The 19,983-nt window shown below is 43.4% G+C and overlaps 1 long non-coding RNA gene across 1 annotated transcript; it reads left to right on the top strand.

Moving 5' to 3' along the window:
* The first annotated feature begins 16,203 nt into the window (after positions 1 to 16,203).
* LOC117358148 lies at positions 16,204 to 19,545 on the top strand. The gene is made up of 2 exons (XR_004538948.1): positions 16,204 to 16,382; positions 18,711 to 19,545. It is a non-coding gene; the product is annotated as an uncharacterized LOC117358148 (long non-coding RNA).
* Positions 19,546 to 19,983: the final 438 nt, after the last annotated feature.

Raw genomic sequence — 19,983 nt, forward strand, 5'->3', positions numbered from 1 at the left:
AACCTTATTTTCTCCGACTCCATCCATCCTTCTACAGAACTGTATGGGTTAGTAGCGGGAATCGCACATTTCATGGTTTCCTATAATTAAATGAAATTCTATGTGTAGCGTTAACCACTAATCCAATTCCACAGAAGACAAAACACAGTAATAACTCACCGTGAGGAAATCATTTTGAGCTGAGTTCATCGTGGTATTATAATATTGTATAGCTAGAGACAAATTTAAAAAATAAAAGTATAAATACGAGGGTTCTTTAAAAGGTTTCTGCAGGATGCGTCCCTTTAGGGCTGTCCAGGTCCCTCTTTCTGTCTGGATCTCTTGATTTTGGTGGCACTGGTCTTTGCCTTTGGCATCCCCTGCACTAGTGTTTTTGGATCGGTGGAGACCCCCACCAGGGCTTTCAGTTTTTCTGTTGGTCCTGTGTTCCCAGACTTGTGATGGGGAGGGGGAGGGGGGGGCTTTGGCTACTTGGCTGTTTACTGTTTTGGCACCTGTCTGTATATACCTTCTTGAGATTATGATTTTTTTTGATATGTTGCAATGTTTGGACTCGGTGGGATAGGAAGGAAAGCCGGAGGGTGGGAGAATAACTCCTTGTTTGGTTTGCCCTTTTCTATTGTATATTTTGTAATGTTCAGGGTTTTCTTGTTGGCTAATAAAAAAGATTTAATTCTAAAAGGTTTCTGCACGTTCGTATTTTCGGGGAAAATGGTTGGGGCGGGAGGAGTGGTAAGAGGGTGTGTCACTGAATGTCATGTGACTAGTCAGTCAGGCAACAGTGGTCAATATGTTTTTGGACACTGATCGTCACTGGCTTAATTATGCCCTGATATTTAGTGCTGGGCCATATCCAGGTACTATATATGACATAACTCTTTCACATGGGCAGTGCAAGGTGGAACAAAAAGCTACTACACAGGCCAAAATACAAGGGAAGAAAAAGCCTCTGAAACGGACCCTCCCCACCCCACAATGGTGCTTTAAGGTGTTCAGGTAATCATAGGCAGTGGAACGCTTTTATGTTTGGGCAGGGAGCTCCGCCCCTGACCCCACCCCCATAATAATGATAGTATTAAATGTAATACCATTTTTTTCCATTCATTTTTCATATATACACACCATATAATCTTATTAACAACACATAATGGTTAAACAGAAAATGAACCTACACAAAGCATGCTTCTCAACATTCATTCCTACCACATACAGAACACAGATAATAACCCCTATGCAAACACAGGACCACAAACTAACAGTACTAATATACACAAACGAACCTAAGATGCCAGACTCTACATGAGAAATAGAAAGAAATTCATTTCTTCCTGAACAGTGCAAAATATAGACTGCAGATGTAAATTCTCAAAACTGACATATTTCAATCAGTAAATTGAAAATAAAATCATATTCCCTGCCTTTGTTGTCTGGTGATCCAATTATCTTTTCCCAATCTCTGGTTGCACTTCTTTCTGTCTGTGTTCTTGTGTTTCCATGGCCGCCTTATCCATTTGCTGTTTTTCTCTCCTTCTTCACTTTCTGCCCAACATTCATCTTTGGCATTAACTTTTAACATTCAACTTTCTTAAATTTTTCTTCTTTCTTCTCAAAATCTACTTTTCCATGTCTTCCCTTCCCATCTATCCATGTATATCATCTTCTCTCTCTTTCTTCTCCTCTATTTCCATCTCTTCTCTCCCTCTTCCCATGGTCTCACATCTCTCTCATCTTCTTCCCACAGTCTGGTATCTCTTTCTTTTCTCCTTCTTTTTTCTGGTCTGGCATCTCTTTCCCCTTCCAGTTGTCTGACAACTTTCTCTCTCCTTCCATCACCCTTCTCCAGAATCTGACATCTCTCCCTTCTTTGAGTCATCTGTCCTCCCTTCCAGTGTAACATTTTTCTTTCATTCCTCCCCACCACTATCATGTTCAACAATTCTTCTTCTTTCTTTCCCCATGTATACCATCTCTCTTTCCCTCCCACTCCATGCACCTATGTACAGAAATTTTCTTTTTCTCTTCCCTCCCCCACTAGCAGCATCTCTCTTTCCCACCCTTCCCAGCACCCCATCTGTCCTTTCCAATCCCCCAGCCCATGCAGCATCTGTAATTTCCAACCCCCTCCTAGTCTGAGCAGCATTTGTCCTTCCCAACCTCCTCTCAGACCATGCAACGTCTATCGTTCCTTACCCCCCCCCCACCTTGTGCAGCATCTGTCCTTCTTTCTCCCTCCCCCCCAAGCAGGACCCTGCAGTACAACCTCATTATCAGCTCTGGACTTCCCCACACCTGCCCCCCCCCTCTGATCACTGTTATTTTAAACGTTCCAGTAGTCACGGTGCAGCGTCCACCAGATGAGACTTCTGCCATCGGCCTACCACAGAACTCTTCATTCAGCAGCTGCCTGCCTAGATGGGAACAGGAAGTGGCTGCTGAATTAAGACTTTCAGGGAAGGCCGATGGCAAAAGTCTCATCTGGTGGCTGCTGCGCTGTGGCTGCCAGAACATTTAAAATAACAGCGACCCGGGGGGGGGGGTTAGGTTTGGGGAAGTCCAGAGCTGATGAGGTCATGCAAGATGCCACAGGGTCCCGCTGGGGGGAGGAGGGAAGAGGAGGTAGGGTTGGGGAACCGAATCATCACCAATTTTTGGGGAGGTCATGGCCCCTGAGCGCCCCCCCCCCCCCCCCTCTGTTCCAACACCTATGCAGGCAATAACCTCATTGGCATTAAAAAACCTCCCCTTGTGGCTAAAAAAAATCTCTGTGCGGTGCAAACTAAAAAGTGGAAATACAAAAGTAAAACACTCGATGAAACCTTTCAATGTGATTTCAAAAAGCTTAAAGTCATATAGAACATTAACTTCATTTGCATGCACTGCCTCCATTATATGCAAATTTCTTTCATGCATATTCATTGTGGGTATCCTGAAAACCTGACTGGCAAGGGGGTACTCAAGGACCGAGTTGAGAAACACTGATATAGAGCATACCTTTTCAGTGGGACTCAAAAAATGTGTCTCCTTGCACATTAAGATGGCTGCTCACAGTGTTGGCAGGAATTTAAATGCTCCCAACAGAACACTGTGTAGTAGCTTTTTGTTCCACCTTGCACTGTCCATGTGAAAGAGATATAATATTAAGATTGGATTTTCATTGCATCTGTATCATTTATATCATATTCAGGTACTGGCAGTGAATATAGGGGCATAATTCTGGTTGGCCTGACCGCCCAAATATTATGAGGCCCAGGCCAATATTCAGCCAGGTCCTGCATAAGAGTTATATAGCCCCGGCTGAATATCAAGCTGGGGCTGCATAACTTTTTTTTGTATGAAAAAAAGAGCCCTGGAGCCTCCAATCCCCCTCCCAACCTCCTCGAACAATGCCCCCTCCCCTTTCCCCTCAACAAAACCTTTCCCGCCCCCCCCCCCCCCCAGCCACCCCCATGTCTAGGTAAGCCACCTGGACCTATCTGAATACCTGGTGATCCAGTGGGGGGTCATTGGGTGCTCCTTGCCATAATCTCAGAAAAGATGTCTTTTGTAACCTGTCACAACAGTTCACAGTATTACATAAGTAGTACAGTGAGACGTCACTCCTGCCTCCAACAACCTCCTACTAGACCACCAGGTATTCAGGTAGCCTGAGGGGGAAAATTGGGGGTGGGGAGGGGAAGTATTTCCATAGGTTTGGGGGGAGGGGGGAGGGGGCATTGTTGGGGGTCAGGATGGAGCTAATTTTTTCACAAAAACAAAAAACAGCCTATGTGGGCCTGTCTAAATATTGCTTGCACCCACATAAGCCCCAGCTCCTCCCCAGCACCACCCCCTGGCCACTTCACTTGGTGGGGGGCTTAGTGCTGCTGAATATCGGCAGTTGGACGGCAATAGGCGATTTAAGTGGGCTAGAGCCTCTTAAATTGCTCAGAATATCAGCCCCATCATCTATATATCTCTTCCAAACTGTAAACATATTATAAGAACGGATGTATATCTAGGGTTACCAGACATCTGGAAAAACGTAGACATATCCTCGTTTTAGAGGACTGTCCGGGTACCCGGAAGGACTTTCCAAAACACAGCAGTTGTCCAGGTTTTGGAAAGCGCTGGCCATGTGTAGAGGGCCTCTGAGCATGTGCGGATGACATCACATGCGTCCGCACATGCTCAGAGGCCATCAGACATGGCCCAGAAGTCAGGAGTAATTTGATTATGTTTTCAGGGGCAGGGTCTGGGGCGGAATGGGACGGGCTGAAGATGGAACAGGGCATGGCTGGTGGCGGAATGGGGTGGGGCCAGGCATCTGGGATTTCGCTGAGAAAAATATGGTAACCCTATGTATATCTACCATACAGCCAATTTTTAAGGCTGAGACACCTCTGTTCAGAAGGTTCTGATTTTAACAAACAGGCAGATGATATGATGAGATTTTCAAAAAGGAGCTACTCAAGAAAATGTATTTATGAATGCCTAAGGTTATCAGACGTCCGGGAAAATCCGGACTTGTCCTCTTTTTAGAGGACTGTCCAGGCACCCGGATGGACTTTCCAAAACCCGGCATTTGTCAGGTTTTGGAAAGCCCCTACCAGTTTTGGCCACATCTAGAGGGCCTCTGAGCATGTGCTGACGATGCCACACACATCTGCGCAAGCTGCAGGCCTCCAGACGTTGCTTTAGCTCAGGGGTGTCAAAGTCCCTCCTCGAGAGCCGCAATCCAGTCGGGTTTTCAGGATTTCCCCAATGAATATGCATGAGATCTATTAGCATACAATGAAAGCGGTGCATGCAAATAGATCTCATGCATATTCATTGGGGAAATCCTGAAAACCCAACTGGATTGCGGCCCTCGACGAGGGACTTTGATACCCCTGCTGTAACTGGTTGTAGAAGAAAGGAGGCTTGCTGAGGGCGGGGCTGGGGTGGAATGGGGCAGAGCTGAAGGCGGAACAGGGTGGGGTTATGCATCCAGGGTTTTCTATGAATTGAATTAAAGAAATCAATAAATTAAATATTTAAGCAATTTTATGTCATGGTATTCTTGGTATAGCAAGTCTATGAATGCCTACAAAAGGCACATATTTGTGATAGAAAGGAACTACTGAAAAAGATTTGAAAGGGGGATTCTGTGTTGTACTTCAAATTCTGTGATCTCCCTTCATTACAAATGACAGAGCAGACAGACATAAAAACATAAGAAGTTGCCTCCACTGGGTCAGACCAGAGGTCCATCACGCCCAGCAGTCCGAACCCACAGCAGCCCATCAGGTCCATGACCTGTCAAGTGGTCCCTGCCTCATCCTATAACCTATCACTACTTCTATCCATATCCCTCAATCCCCTTATCCTTCAGGAATTTATCCAAACCTTCTTTGAATCCCTGTAGTGTCTTCTGCCCTATCACAATCTCCGGGAGTGCGTTCCACGTGTCCACCACTCTCTGGGTGAAGAAGAACTTCCTGGCATTGGTTCTAAACCTGTCCCCTTTCGGTTTCTCCAAGTGCCCCCTTGTACTTGTGGTTCCCCAAAGTCTGAAGAATCTGTCCCTGTCTACCTTATCTATGCCTTTCAGGATCTTGAAAGTTTCTATCATGTCTCCTCTAAGTCTCCGCTTTTCCAGGGAGAACAGCCCCAGCTTTTCTAGCCTGTCAGCATATTAAAAGTTTTCCATACCTCTTATCATTTTCGTCACTCTTCTCTGGACCCCCTCAAGTATTGCCATGACTAACATACTGCCATAAAAATATTTGCTTCCAGATGCATGCCGGCTAATGCAGTTGATCCCAAACCTGTCCTGGGAGAACCCCAGTCAGTCAGGTTTTCTAGACCCACCCTGAATAGGCATGAGAGATATCTGCACGCAACGGAAGCAGTGCAAATCACTCTCATGAATATTCATCGCAGATATCCTGAAGATCTGACTGGCTGGGGCTCCCCCAGGACAGGTTTGGCAGTCACTGAAACAGCTCACTAATTCACATGCGCCTAATACATCTCCAAACATTTTATAGCCGAGATAAACTGCTATAGAGGAGGAAGTGATGTCACGATATCAGGAGCTATCAGTCAGGCACCATTGTGGAGCCAAATTGCGGACGGACTAGGAGGGAATTCCCTGAAGCAGCCATTCGTTGGTGAAACAAGTGCCTTGTTGGATTTGGACATCGGTTCCTTGTCTTCACTTCAATGCCAGAAATGTGACTATAGGAAGATCGTTGTGTTTTCGGATCGCGGTCCTGGCTTCCATCAACAGCTGTGAAGATAAGTGTTACCTTCCTGAAGGTTCTTTTTCCTGTTCCCTGTGCACAGTGGTGAAATATTTTCCTATTTTGAAAGATTACATTTAGAGAACTAGTGGAGTTTTTTTTTGCCTATGATACAGATTAAGAACGGCTAAAAAAACCAATTGGGTTGCCGTCTGCATATAAAACTAGTTGAGGCTTTTTTCTCCACTTTACTTAAATGGTTTTTCAAAGGATATTTCCACCTCTTGGCTTATAACTTTATTGCAACATTTTTTTGCTGCAGTCATTTATCTATTTAGATTGTTATTGCTAGTATTGTTTCTAGTTAGCCTTAAGTTAAGTGCCAAATGCCATTTAAAAGAGGAGTAAAGGCCTTTTTAAAAGAAAAATGTAGGCGCCTGTATCGTGGCTGTGGAGGTGCTTTACAACGCCTAATGCCACTGTTTAGTTTTACAATGGGTGTACTGATGTTCTAGTGTTCGCTGCTGTAAGATGCTGCCTTTTCCTAAGTATACTCTTGTCATGCGACTTGTAGATTATGGCGAAAAATAAATAAAGAATCGTGTTTTTCAAACACAACTTTATTTTATACTTGATATACCGTCTATCAAAGTATACCTAGGTCCTAGATGGTTTACAATACTGAAATTAAAAAGAATAAAATAAAATTCAAAGATAAAAATAAGGGAAATGTTTCATAGTTAAAAGAAGGCCGACCGACGAGACAAAATACACCGATACGATAGGAATCAAAGGGAAGGTCGATAAAAAGAAATACATTGAGATAAAAGAAAAAATTAAAAGAGAGGTTGGAAGGAACATAAGGTGGGTGTCACATATTCTTGGTACACCACTGCCTGTATCCTTTACCCCTCTGGGTGTGGGGGCTACAGTTATTTCCAGTTTCCGAGGGCTGCTTTAATAGGACTTGCCATCATATCTGAAGCTGTCAAACAGGATGGTATGTCGTGTTTCTTTCACAACTTTGGGGGCTTGGAGGGGGTCGGTGATAACTGGGGGGGGGGGGGGGGGAGTAAGGTGTAGTCCTGCTTTAATCCATCCATGCCCCCGTGATATTTAGACACATTGCCTGAGAACAGCATAGAAAACTGTCTAGAAAAAGGGGTTTCGAAAATAGTGATTTGGACATTTTGGAGGAAAAAAAATCCATCTGCCACTCTGTGTCACTTTTTGGACGTTTTTCTATTTTGAAAATGAGCTACATAGTAGAGAATGACATGGGGACAAATTTTTCCCCATTCCTGCAGGAACTCAATTTCCCAAGTTTCCAAGTTTATTGATTTTTAATATCCCGACCATCAAACAATTGTCTGGCCGGTTAACAATAAAATTTAAAAAAAAAGAATTAAATATAGTAGTTTGTGCGAAGAGATGTCTAAAGTTGAACATAAATGACAAAGACTTGACGTACTGGAATGTGAGGGCAGTAAGTGAGGAAAGGGAAAAAGTTACATTATATAGGAGAGAAGGAGAGAGTGGGGGGGAGGATTGAACAATGGGGAGGGGAGCGTTAAGATGATGAAAGCTTGCTGGCCGAAAGAAGAGAGAGAAGTTTAGGTTTGATTAAAAGCATCACGAAATAAGAAAGCCTTTAGATTGATCTTGAATTTGACTAGTTGTTGTTCGTCGCGGAGGTGTTGTGGAAGTGAGTTCCATAATGTAGGGGCTGTTATAGCGAAGTTTGTTTTGCGCGTATAATAAAAGTCTTTAAGGGATGGAATAAAGAGAAGTTTTTGGTCAGATGATCTTAATGTGCGAGTGGAACTTTGAGGTATAAGGAGTTTATCGAGGAATGTAGGTTGATGTAAGAGTTTGATTTTGAAAGTGAGTAGAATAATTTTATAAGTGATACGATGAGAAATTGGAAGCCAGTGGGCTTCCTTTAAGAGAGGAGTGACATGATCATATTTGTTTTTTTTATAGATAAGTTTTATTGCGGTATTTTGTATCAGTTGTATCCCTTCCCCGTGTGTTTCATCGCTGTCCCTATCCCATTCCTATAAGCTCTACCTTAACCACACAAGCTTCGAGCATTTATGATTTTAAAGTGTTTGAGGCTTGTGCAGATGAGGACGGAGCTTGCAAGAACGGGGCAGGAACAGGAAAAGAACTCGCGGGAAAGGGACGGGAAAATGAGTTCCCGCAGGGACGGGGAAAAATTTGTCCCCATGTCATTCTCTACTACATATTAACCCCCCAAAATATAAAATCAAAATCAGTAGCAACAAGAAACCCAAAACAATCAGGCATCTCCTTTAGCTCAAGGAAATAATCAGTGAACTAAATATAAAGGGGGTATTTCAAAACAAGGTGACCATTTAAAGTTCTAAAACGGCACCCGTTTGTTAAGCACCTATGTGCCTTTATAAAATAGATTCTCAGAATGATCCCTAGAGCGCACAAATTCTCACAAACAAATTTCCGTCTCTTCCAAAGAGGATGCAAATGTGAGTATGCGAAGGGGTGCTGAAAAGTTCTCAGCCCAACCAGGAAGAGAACGACATGGACATGGTTCAATCAGTGATCTGAAACAATGTCAAAACATAGAATTTGGTTTCTGCAAATTGGCACGAAATGAAATGCTCTTCAGCTACGCTGGCAAAATAACGCTCAGAATGTAGGTTGGTTGATTTGGGCTGAGAAATTTTCAGCAATCCCTCCTAGTGTGAAAACTTTCTGTCTCTGGTAAGCAGAGCTCAGATGGTGATGCAATAATGCTTCATTCCACCAATAAGAACCAACCTAATCAGTGATGTCACAATGGCTTGATTGTGCTAGACTTGACTCACTTTTATTCCGTAGGAGGGGCCGCTGAAAAGTTCTCAGTCCAACCAACCAACTTCCTAAATTCTGAGCATTATTGCTTCAGATCATTGATTGAACCACATCCACGTCATTCTCTTCTTCGTTAGGCTGAGAACTTTTCAGCACCCCCTCGTAGTCTATACATTTACATATATACTGTAAATAATACATGAATCCAATCTAATGCTAACCACGCTACGCCCAGATTACACCCCCAAGAGGTTCTATGTGAAACACATGTATAATAAACAGGTTTGATACAATCTATAGTTGGCTAATTGTTTTAATCCTCGGGGAGAGTGTTTGGCCTTGAAGAAATAAGAACCTATCCCAAATGCTATAAATAAACGGACACCAGTATGAGCTCTCGAAATGTAAACGAGGGATTTTGAGCTCAGGCAGCAACTCATGGGTGACCAGCACCAGATATAAGTCTAAATGAGCACTGCCTCATACATCATTTAGTCCTGATAAGTGCAAACCATGCAATTCAAATACTGAATAAATCAAGGTCAAACAATCACACCGGGGAAAAAAATAAATAAAAACTAAACTAAATAGACTCCCAAGAATCCACCCTATCTGTACTCAATAGCAATATAAAATGCAAGGTGCTAATAAAAGTTTCAAACTAATGATACTAATGAAAATTTCAAGCTAAGGTAAAGAAACCCCTCAAAGTGCACTTAAAATTGCATAATATCACATAAGTTAACTCTAAAGTGCATAAGAATGTATGAAAAATTCATGAGGAACATGAAATAATAAATATACACATAGAATAATACATATGAAAAAACCCCAAATACAAAAATCATCAAAAATTCATGGAAAAACATATAAATAAATATACAAAAACACACATTTGATTAAGCTGAAAATAGTGCCGAGAATAATATATAAATAGTAGAAAAGTTAAAAGAGTCCTATAAAAAGTTCATCAAGAGCCGTAATGCACAGAGGAGTACTTAGCTAGATCTGATTTAGAGAAAGTACTGCCATCCTGGTGGTTCAGCGAATGGCCACCAGGATGGTCTCAGGACTCAAGGATCTCCCGTATGAGGAACGACTGGGTAAGTTGCAGCTGTACTCACTCGAGGAACGCAGAGAGAGGGGCGACATGATCGAGACGTTCAAATATGTCACGGGCCGTATCGAGGTGGAGGAAGATCTCTTTTTCCTTAAAGGACCCACGGCAACAAGAGGGCATCCGTTGAAAATCAGGGGTGGAAAATTTCATGGCGACACCAGAAAATATTTCTTCACCGAAAGGGTGGTTGACCGCTGGAATAATCTTCCACAACAGGTAATTGAGGCCAGCAGCGTGCCAGATTTTAAGAAAAGATGGGATTGGCATGTGGGATCTCTTCATGGAGGTAGTTAGGGGGTGGGCCATTAGTGTGGGCAGACTGGATGGGCCGTGGCCCTTTTCTGCCGTCATGTTCTATGTTTCTATGTTTCTATGCAGGAAATGCTGTCACCACTCGACAGAGCTCCGTTTCCTCATCTTCATCAGGAGCGGAGAATGCTTACGTTGATTTCACCAAGCGACAGAAACTTTTCAAATCTGTCAGCGCTATCTTCCAAAGCGTGAAACAATCAAACAATTGCTGCGGAAGAGTTGAAAAAAATCAAGTCTGAAACATGCTTTACATGTAGAAAATGCTTTATAAGATTACCATGTAAAAGTCCACGTAAAAAGCCTAGATTTCTTGAGACTTGAATCGCTTTTAGAGCAAATAGTTCCAGAAGGTCGAAGCAGAAAACGAAAAAAAGCATCAATTCAAATTTAAGCTCATGAGGACCTGAACATCTGAGCCAGCTCACATTTCGCCAGCTGTTCTCGCAAACAAGCTGGACCAAGGCCATGTAAAATGTTGGCTTAAGAGTACAATGCAACGTATGCCCATGACAATTTTATCATTTTCTGCCTGAGTATTTTTAAATATATTAGATATATGAAGAAGTGCAAAAGTGGCATTGTGAGACTCAAAGGTGAAGGGGAGGAATATGTAGAAGCTGATAAAAGGCCGAATTGCTTAACAGATATTTCTGTTCTGTGTTCACAGCTGAAGCGCTGGGAGCGGGACCGCAGAAGATGAACGTGAATAGGGATGGAGGAGTAATAGACCCTGATCGATTTTCAGAGGGTTGTGTTCGTGAGGAGCTAGCTAAAATAAAGTAGACAAAGTGATGGGACCGGATGGTGTACATTAGAGAATGACACAGGGAAAAAAATCTGTCCCCGTCCCACCATCCCATTCACCGCCCTGTCCCCGTCGTTCCCTTCACCGCCCCGTCACTGTCACCGCCATCCCCTTCACCGCCCCGTCACTGTCATCCCATTCACTGCCCTGTCCCCGTCCCCGCAGCATCCATACAAGCCTCAAACAGGATTGGGGGAAGGAGAGGAAGAAAAAAAGATACCACGAGATCAAGAACGGGATTTGGATTTAGGTTGGGGGGGGTGTTCTTTTTTTGCTCCCGAGTCCGGTTGAGCTGATCACAAGGGAATCCAAGATCAGCTGAGCCTTGCGATCAGCTCAACCGGACTCCAGAGCAAAGAAAGAAACTCCTCCCCACCCCCACCCCCACCCCCCCTTCAGTGCTAGAACTAGTTCTAGCACTGAAGTTTCCACAGCTCCGAGTCCGCAGTTTTTGTCGGTGCCTCCAGTCCAGTGACCTGTCCTCCTGTTCGCAGCTCCGAAATCCTTCCCAATCGCTACTACTGCACCACTACAACCCATTAAATGGGGTTTTCCAAATCATGTGTGGCAGTAGCGATTGGTCCCCTCACTGCTTGAGCAGGAAGAAGTGACCCAATCAGAAGCCGGTACACTGAAGGGGGCGGAGTCAATGCAGCAACGGCACAAGTCGGCGATGAAGAAAGCATGGCCGCCAGAGGAACTTGAAGACCAGTCACGGTAAATTACGGTCATGAAGAATGGGGTGCGTTTACCTGCGGGGACAAATCTTTTCCCCATTCTTGCGGGTGGTGAAAAGTTTTGTTCCCGTGTCTGCGGCAATTTGGCCTATAGAGTCTCCATGGCCCACGGGCAAACCGTGGCCCACCGCGGCTTCCCGCAGGGTTCGCTCACAGTGTCCTTCTCTAGTGTACATCTGAGGGTGCTGAAGGAACTTAGGGAACTTCTGGTAGCTCCGCTGACTGATCTTTTCAACGAGTCTCTAGAGTTGGGAGTGGTATCGGAGAACTGGTGGAGGGTGGATATGGTCCCTCTCCACAAAAGTGGAAGTAAGGAAGAAGTAGGGAATTACAGGCCGGTAAGTGTGGCTTCTGTGGTAAGCAAATTAATGGAAACACTTTTAAAACAGAGAATGGTGAAGTTTCTGGAATCCTGTGGATTACAGGACCAGAGGCAACATGGATTTATTAGAGGTAGGTCTTGTCAGAGAAATCTGATCATTTTCTTTGACTGGGTGACCAGAATATTGGATAGAGGATGTGCGCTAGATGTGGTGTATTTAGATTTTAGCAAAGCCTTTGACAGTGTTCCACACAGACGTCTGATAAATAAAATGAGTTCCCTTGGGATGGGTCCCAAAGTGACGGGCTGAGTCAGGAACTGGTTGAGTGGAAGGCGACAGAGGGTAGTGATCAATGGAGATCACTCTGAGGAAAGAGATGTTACCAGTGGTGTGCCTCAAGGTTCTGTTCTTGGGCCTGTTCTTTTTAATATTTTTATAAACAATATTGCTAAAGGGCTGTCAGGTAAGATTTGCCTCTTTGCAGATGATATGAAAATCTGCAATAGAGTAGACACGCCAGATGGTGTAAATAACATGAAGAAAGACCTGGCGAAGCTTGAAGATTGATCTGAAATTTGGCAGATAAAATTTAATGCTAAGAAATGCAAGATCATGCATTTGGGCTGCAAAAACCCAAGGGAACGGTACAGTTTAGGGGGTGAAGAACTTATGTGCACAGAACAGCAGGACTTCGGTGTGATTATATGCGATGATCTTAAGGTAGCCAAACAGGTTGAAAAGGTGACAGCAAAAGCTAGAAGGATGCTAGGTTGCATAGGGAGAGGTGTGCACCTTCAAAAAGATATAAACAGGATGGAGTCAGTCCAGAGGAAGACTACTAAAATGGTGTGTGGTGTTCGTCATAAGGTGTACGGGGACAGACTTAAGATCTCAATCTGTATACTTTGGAGGAAAGGCGGGAGAGGGGAGATATGATCGAGACGTTTAAATACCTACATGGCATAAATGTGCATGAGTCGAGTCTCTTTCATTTGAAAGGAAACTCTGCAATGAGAGGGCATAGGATGAAGTCAAGAGGTGATAGGCTCCGGAGTAATCTGAGGAAAGATTTTTTTACAGAAAGGGTGGTAAATGCGTGGAACAGTCTCCCAGCAGAGGTGGTGGAGACAGAGACTGTGTCTGAATTCAGAAGGGCCTGGGATAGGCATGTGGAATCTCTCGGAGAAAGAGATAATGGTTACTGCGGATTGATAGCTCTATGACCTCATAATGCAGGTGCACAGAGCCTTAGCCTATAGGAAGAAGAGATGCAAATGTTAAGAGCCTTAGCCAATAGGGAGAGGGGAAATATGATGAGACGTTTAAATACCTACGTAATGTAAATGAGTCTCTTACATTTGAAAGGAAGCTCTGGAATGAGAGGGCATAGGATGAAGTTAAAAAGTGACAGGCTCCGGAGTAATCTAAGGAAATACTTTTTTACAGAAAGGGTGGTAGATGCGTGGAACAATCTCCCGGAAGAGGTGGAGACAGAGACTGTGTCTGAATTCAAAAGGGCCTGGGATAGGCACGTGGGATTTCTCGGAGAAAGAAAGAGATAATGGTTACTGCAGATGGGCAGACTAGATGGGCCATTTGGCCTTTATCTGATATCATGTTTCTATATTTCTATCTTATGCCAAAATGTCATTTTATTCCCAGGAGGAGAACTGCAAGCACACATATCGATCCATACTTGTTCATCTATCCTCCCAAGTGGAAGAATTGCAAGGACCCCATCTATCTGCAATCCAGAGCTCAGATGCCGCCCTCCTCCCCTTTTAAAAAGTTGTTCCATCTGCAAGCCATGATGAGGAATACAAGGGCGTGCTGAAAAGTTCTCAGCCCAACCAACAACTTCCTAAATTCTGAGTGTTATTTTGCCACGGTAGCTTATTTTGTCAAGTGCCAATTTGCACAAACGAAATTCTATGTTTTTTTGACATTGCTTCAGATCGTTGATTGAACCATACCTACGTCATTTTCTTCTTGGCTGGGCTGAGAACTTTTCATCACCCCCTCCTAGAAAGAGCTGTCCTGTACCCACCTGGAAAACCAGGAAAAGAATGACAATAAGGAAGGGGTGACAGGCAGAGCATGAATTACAATTACAAAGTTTCATCGACAAGATTCAAAAGATCAGCCATAGAAAGGAAAGGGACTTGTGTACTGCCTTCTTGTCCACACTCAAAGCGGTTTGCATACAGGTACTTCAAGTGTGTTCTCCATCTGTCCTTGCAGGCTCATAATCTCTCTAATGCGCCACACTCTCCTCCAATATCAGAAGTGAGCCAAGTATAGAACAATGCAGCCATTGTGACATCACTAATGAGGTTGACTCTTAGGCATTGGTGGAATGAGGCATTATGACATCACAATCTGAGCTCTAGAATGTTGCTACTTAGGATTTTAAAGGGTTTGAGGCTTGTGCAGATGAGGACGGAGCTTAGGCATTGGTGGAATGAGGCATTATGACATCACAATCTGAGCTCTAGAATGTTGCTACTTAGGATTTTAAAGGGTTTGAGGCTTGTGCAGATGAGGACGGAGCTTAGGCATTGGTGGAATGAGGCATTATGACATCACAATCTGAGCTCTAGAATGTTGCTGCTATTTGGGTTTCTATCAGGAAAAGAGATTAGGACTTATGTACTGCCTTTTTGTAGTTATACAACCACACTCAAATCGGTTTACTTATAGGTGCTTCAAGCATTTTCCCTACCTGTCCTGGTGGGTTCACAATTTGTTTAAAGTACCTGGGACAGTGGAGGATTAAGTGACTTGCCCAGGGTCACAGAGAGTAGTGCAGAGTTTAAGCCCACAACCTCAGGGCGCTGAGGCTGTAGCTCGAACCACTACCAACCCTTCCTGTACCACCCTAGAATGATTTCTTGGAGGTTTACAGTGAGAATTTTTTTTTTTTTTTTTTTTAATCAGCTTGAAAAGTTATTGAAACCTACTACGGATCCCAATAATTCAGCAGTGAAAGGGTTAAGATTTTCTGTTTCCTCTCTGCCAGCTCCAAAGTAGCCAGATCCTCAGGTGTGAATTATGTGTAAGTGTATAAAAAGGGCAGGTCACAGGAAGAGATAGAGCCATTACTTCTCAATGCCATGAATTATCCAGCTTGGACACCGAACGTGCTCCGCTTTCCCTCTGACATGATTCATAAGCTCCATTTGAATGATTCAACCATTTCACATAATTGAGGTCTTTTCATGTTACAGGTTAGGCCACAGAAGATTCAGCAGTAAGCAAAGCAATTTGAGCGATGAGAATGTCATTATCTATAGAAAAAGATTTTAAAAAAAAAAAGTCAAATGATATGACAGCCACAATGCGAGATGCTTCGCTGCCGGCAAAGGCTGACCCCCCACCTGCAGTTTTCAGGAAATCAGGAGGAAATAAGGCAGACTATGGAGGAGGCTGGAGTGAGGGGCAGGATTATTCTTCCCTTCTGAGGACAAACTCACTGGAAAGGAAAGACCACTATGGATTTTTATTTTATTTATTTTAAAAATGTATATTCTGCATATCCCACAATTCTATGCAGATTACAGTAAAACATATGAAAAACTTAACACAGCATAACATCACATAAAATAAGATAAAATATCCCAGCAGCCTGGCAAATTCCCACCCTCCCATATTTTGACTGAGTAATTCACTCAATGTTATAAGAATGCAGAAATAGAATACAGTGGTACCTCAGAATCCGAACGCCCCAGAACTCGAACAATTTGGAATCCAAACTTTTTTTTCTTCATTTATGCCCCGGAATCCAAATGCTGCTTTGGAATCCGAACTGCAAGCAGTGCTCAGCCCAAAGCTTCCCCTCTGACACAGCTTCCTGTTTCCACCTGGGAGAGAAGCTTTGGGCTGAACACCACTTGCAGCTGCCGTTGCCGATCTTGCTGTCTTGCCGCTGGGGGATCCCGATCTTACTGCTTCTGCTGCTGGGGGTCCCGATCTTGCTGCCTCTGCTGCTGGGGATCCCGATCTTGCTGCCTGTGCTGCTGGGGGTCCCAATCTTGCTATTTCTGCCAGGTAGGCCCAATCTTGCTGAGTTTGTGGGACCAAGGAACGGATTAATCCAGTTTCTATTCTTTTCAATGGGAAAAATTGTCTTGGAACTCAAACGTTTTGGAACCCAAACGGGGTTCTGGAACGGATTAAGTTCAGAATGCGCTCCCGAGAGAGTTGGTGGAGAGGAAAACGGTGACTGAGTTCAAAGAAGCATGAGATGAACACAGAGGATCTAGAATACAAAAATAATATTAAATATTGAACTAAGGCCAGTACTGGGCAGACTTGCACGGTCTGTGTCTGTGTCTGTGTATGGCCGTTTGGTGGAGGATGGGCTGGGGAGGGCTTCAGTGGCTGGGAGGGTGTAGATGGGCTGGAGTAGGTTTTAACGGAGATTTTGGCAGTTGGAACCCAAGCACAGTACCGGGTAGAGCTTTGGATTCTTGTCCAGAAATAGCTAAGAAGAAAAAATTAAAAAAATTGAAATTGAATCAGATTGGGCAGACTGGATGGACCATTCGGGTCTTTATCTGCTGTCATCTACTATGTTACTATGTATATTGTATTTTTTATGAATGTACTGTACCCAATTTAGAATGTACAGTGCTTAGGTTTTTTTAATAAGCATTTTTATCAAATTTTAAATAAACTGTAAACTATAGTATCATTTATACATTCAAGTTGTAAAACTATATTGTCTTCTCTCTTAACACCCATATTTCATTTGACAGAACAAATAATGTTTCAACAAACGCTTAAATGAAGTGAGATTTCCTTGCTGACATATATAACCCGCCCATGAAAATACCGCAGACCTCATGGTTTGCAACCGCAACTCCCTTCTAGATGGTATCACCAAAGCACCGTTACCAGCAGACCATACCTTTACGAGCGAATTCTGGCATGTGATTACCTCTGACAATCTAAGTATTGTTAAATAGGTTAGCAACAATTTATTCCTCATTCTGTATTCTACCTTAAACCAGTCCAGCTTAAAACTCTGATATGTGATTGCACCTTGATAACCTAAATAAAGTGCGGATGACAGAATTCTGTGTAACCTGTAATGCTGTTAACACTCGTTCACGATGCAATCACATTATACACTTTTACCTGGATCTTGCATCTGGCATGTTCACCATCACAATTTGTGTAAGAATTTTGTCTTGATCCTGTTCAATATGTTTGTGAGTGACATTGCTGAAGAGATAGAAGGAAAAGTGTGCCTTTTTGCAGATGATACCAAGATTTGTAACAGAAGAGGGAGTGGAAAATATGAAAAAGGATCTGCAAAAGTTAGAGGAATGGTCTAATGCCTGGCAACTAAAATTCAATGCAAAGAAATGGAGAGTAATGCACACAAATTCTCACCGTGCATCACATGGATTCACCAATCGATCTGCATCACTTTTAATTGCAAAGACTTTTCAATAAACTTTTACGTCAAGATCATCGATCCCACAGTTTCGCTTTTTTGCTTGGTTTCCTCTGTATTTCTGTGGAACTTTGGGGGGGATTCTCTTCGGCTTGCCTTGGCGCCCCACTGCCCATGCCCACTTTCTTTTGGTGCCCCCCATCCCCACCCCAGGCCAATTCCCCCACCCTCTTCTGATGCTACTGCCTGGTTCCGACAGAATGCAGTTTCATAAGGCAGCTGCCGTGAGGAGGGAGGGCCAGCATATCAAGCAGCAGCATCAGAAGCGAGGCTGATACTGGCCCTCCCCCCCTGAAACCGCATCCTGTCAGCACCAGACAGCAGTGGCAGAGGAGGGAGGAGTTAGAGTGTTCAAGCCATCCCAAAGCTGAACTTATGAGCCGGTGACATCACAACCCTGGGCATTTGACACCATTAGCGTCAGTGCCCTGGGCCAGAGCCTCGCCGGCTCCATAGATTAAGCTGGCCCTGTTGGTAGATTTTGGCAAATCCAATTAGATGGTGAAACTGTCACTGCCGTTGTAAGAAGTTCCTCGAGAAAACTTTTTCTTTTCAAGCCGCCAAATTGAATATATGGCTCGGAAAAATGATGTTAGAAGCTTCTTCTTACTTAGATTTTAGGAAATTACTAAAGACTCAATTATTTAACAGGTTTGTATCTTAATGGTTTTTCTCTTAATTTTAACCATGTTTGCATTTCATTCTTACGCTTTTACTCGCATGGTCTGCACTTCCATTTTGATCAATTTTATTGAAATGTATGTACTGCCTTTTTTGCTGTATTTTATCAAGATGTTTTTTTATTGAAATGTATGTATTGTTTTTCATGCTGTGAGCCGCTTAGAACCTCCCCGGTATGGCGGCATATAAATTATTATTATTATTAATAATGAGTACATTCGTAACAATTGCAGCATTACTGCATCAAAGACTTCAGAATGGCACGACTTCGGCTCTTCAGATCTACTGCCGCAAGATGGATGAACTTCTTCAAGGAAATGATGGATGAGATGTTATTCTGTGGGACTACACGTGATTGTATTGTGCTCCCCAAAGAGACTGAGAGCTGAGATAGTGCGGAGAATATATCGTGGTCACTTAAGACTTATCAAATGCAATAGACCAGTTGCTGACGAAGCATTAGGATCCAGGTAAAAAGAATGTTTTCTCTTGCTAAACGCTGCCTCATCTATAGGCTTAGTCAAGATAAAGAACCTCTCTTCATATCAAAGGTGCAACAGAAGGCGGCAGACAAAATATGTGACTTTTTCTATGAACTTTATCTATCTTAGTATAACCCTTTATTCGGCATTGTTGCTCAGAAGCAACGTGTGTCTTCTACGGCTGTTATGGGAGATCTGCACCTCCAAATGCCCACTATAAAATCTTGTCATTACAAGAGGTTCCTCGAGAGAACCTTCTCATTTCAGGCGGCCAAACTAAATACATGGCTTGCCAAAATTGTGTTAGAAGCTCCCTCTTATCTTGATTTTAGAAAACAGATAAAGACACAACTATTTAACAGGCTGGTATCTTAATGTATCTTATCTTTTAATTCAATACTTTTTTTATTTTATTTTAAATTGTTTGTATTTTCTCCATATTGTATGCATTTAACTTTGCCGAAACTTTCAGATGTATTTAATTTGATGTATTCATTTGCATTGCATGTATTAAGCTTGACTGTTGTGAACCGCCTAGAACTCTTGGGTATGGCAGAATATAAAAATAAATTATTATTATTTGGCACTGTTGCTCTCATGCGACCTCAAGTTACTTAAAGCAGCCGTTTCACCATCTGCCAATTAAAGGGTTAAGTAACTCTGATTGGGTTGTAATGATAGTACAGTGGTGCCTCGCATAACGAACGCCTCGCACAGCGAACGCTGCGCACAACGAACTTCATGTCTTGCTTCCTACAACGAACTTCGTTTCACACAACGAAGTCGCCCGAGCTGCATCCTTCCGCGCAGGCACTGCGCTTAACTGCCCTCTCTCCGCCTGGCTCCCTGTGCAGTGGCAGACCGTCGGCTCGCAGGGGCCCGGCGCCTACTGCTGATGCGTTGGGGGGGGCGGAGCTACTCTCGCCGCTTCCCTGATGCTAGAAAAAAAAAATGAACAGTTAAGTCCCAGTTTTTGCCGCTGAGACTCTGCCCTCTCTCACTGTAAAATTAGACTCTACTTAGT

This window comes from Geotrypetes seraphini, chromosome 3, assembly GCF_902459505.1.
Source record: "Geotrypetes seraphini chromosome 3, aGeoSer1.1, whole genome shotgun sequence".
Lineage (NCBI taxonomy): Eukaryota > Metazoa > Chordata > Amphibia > Gymnophiona > Dermophiidae > Geotrypetes > Geotrypetes seraphini.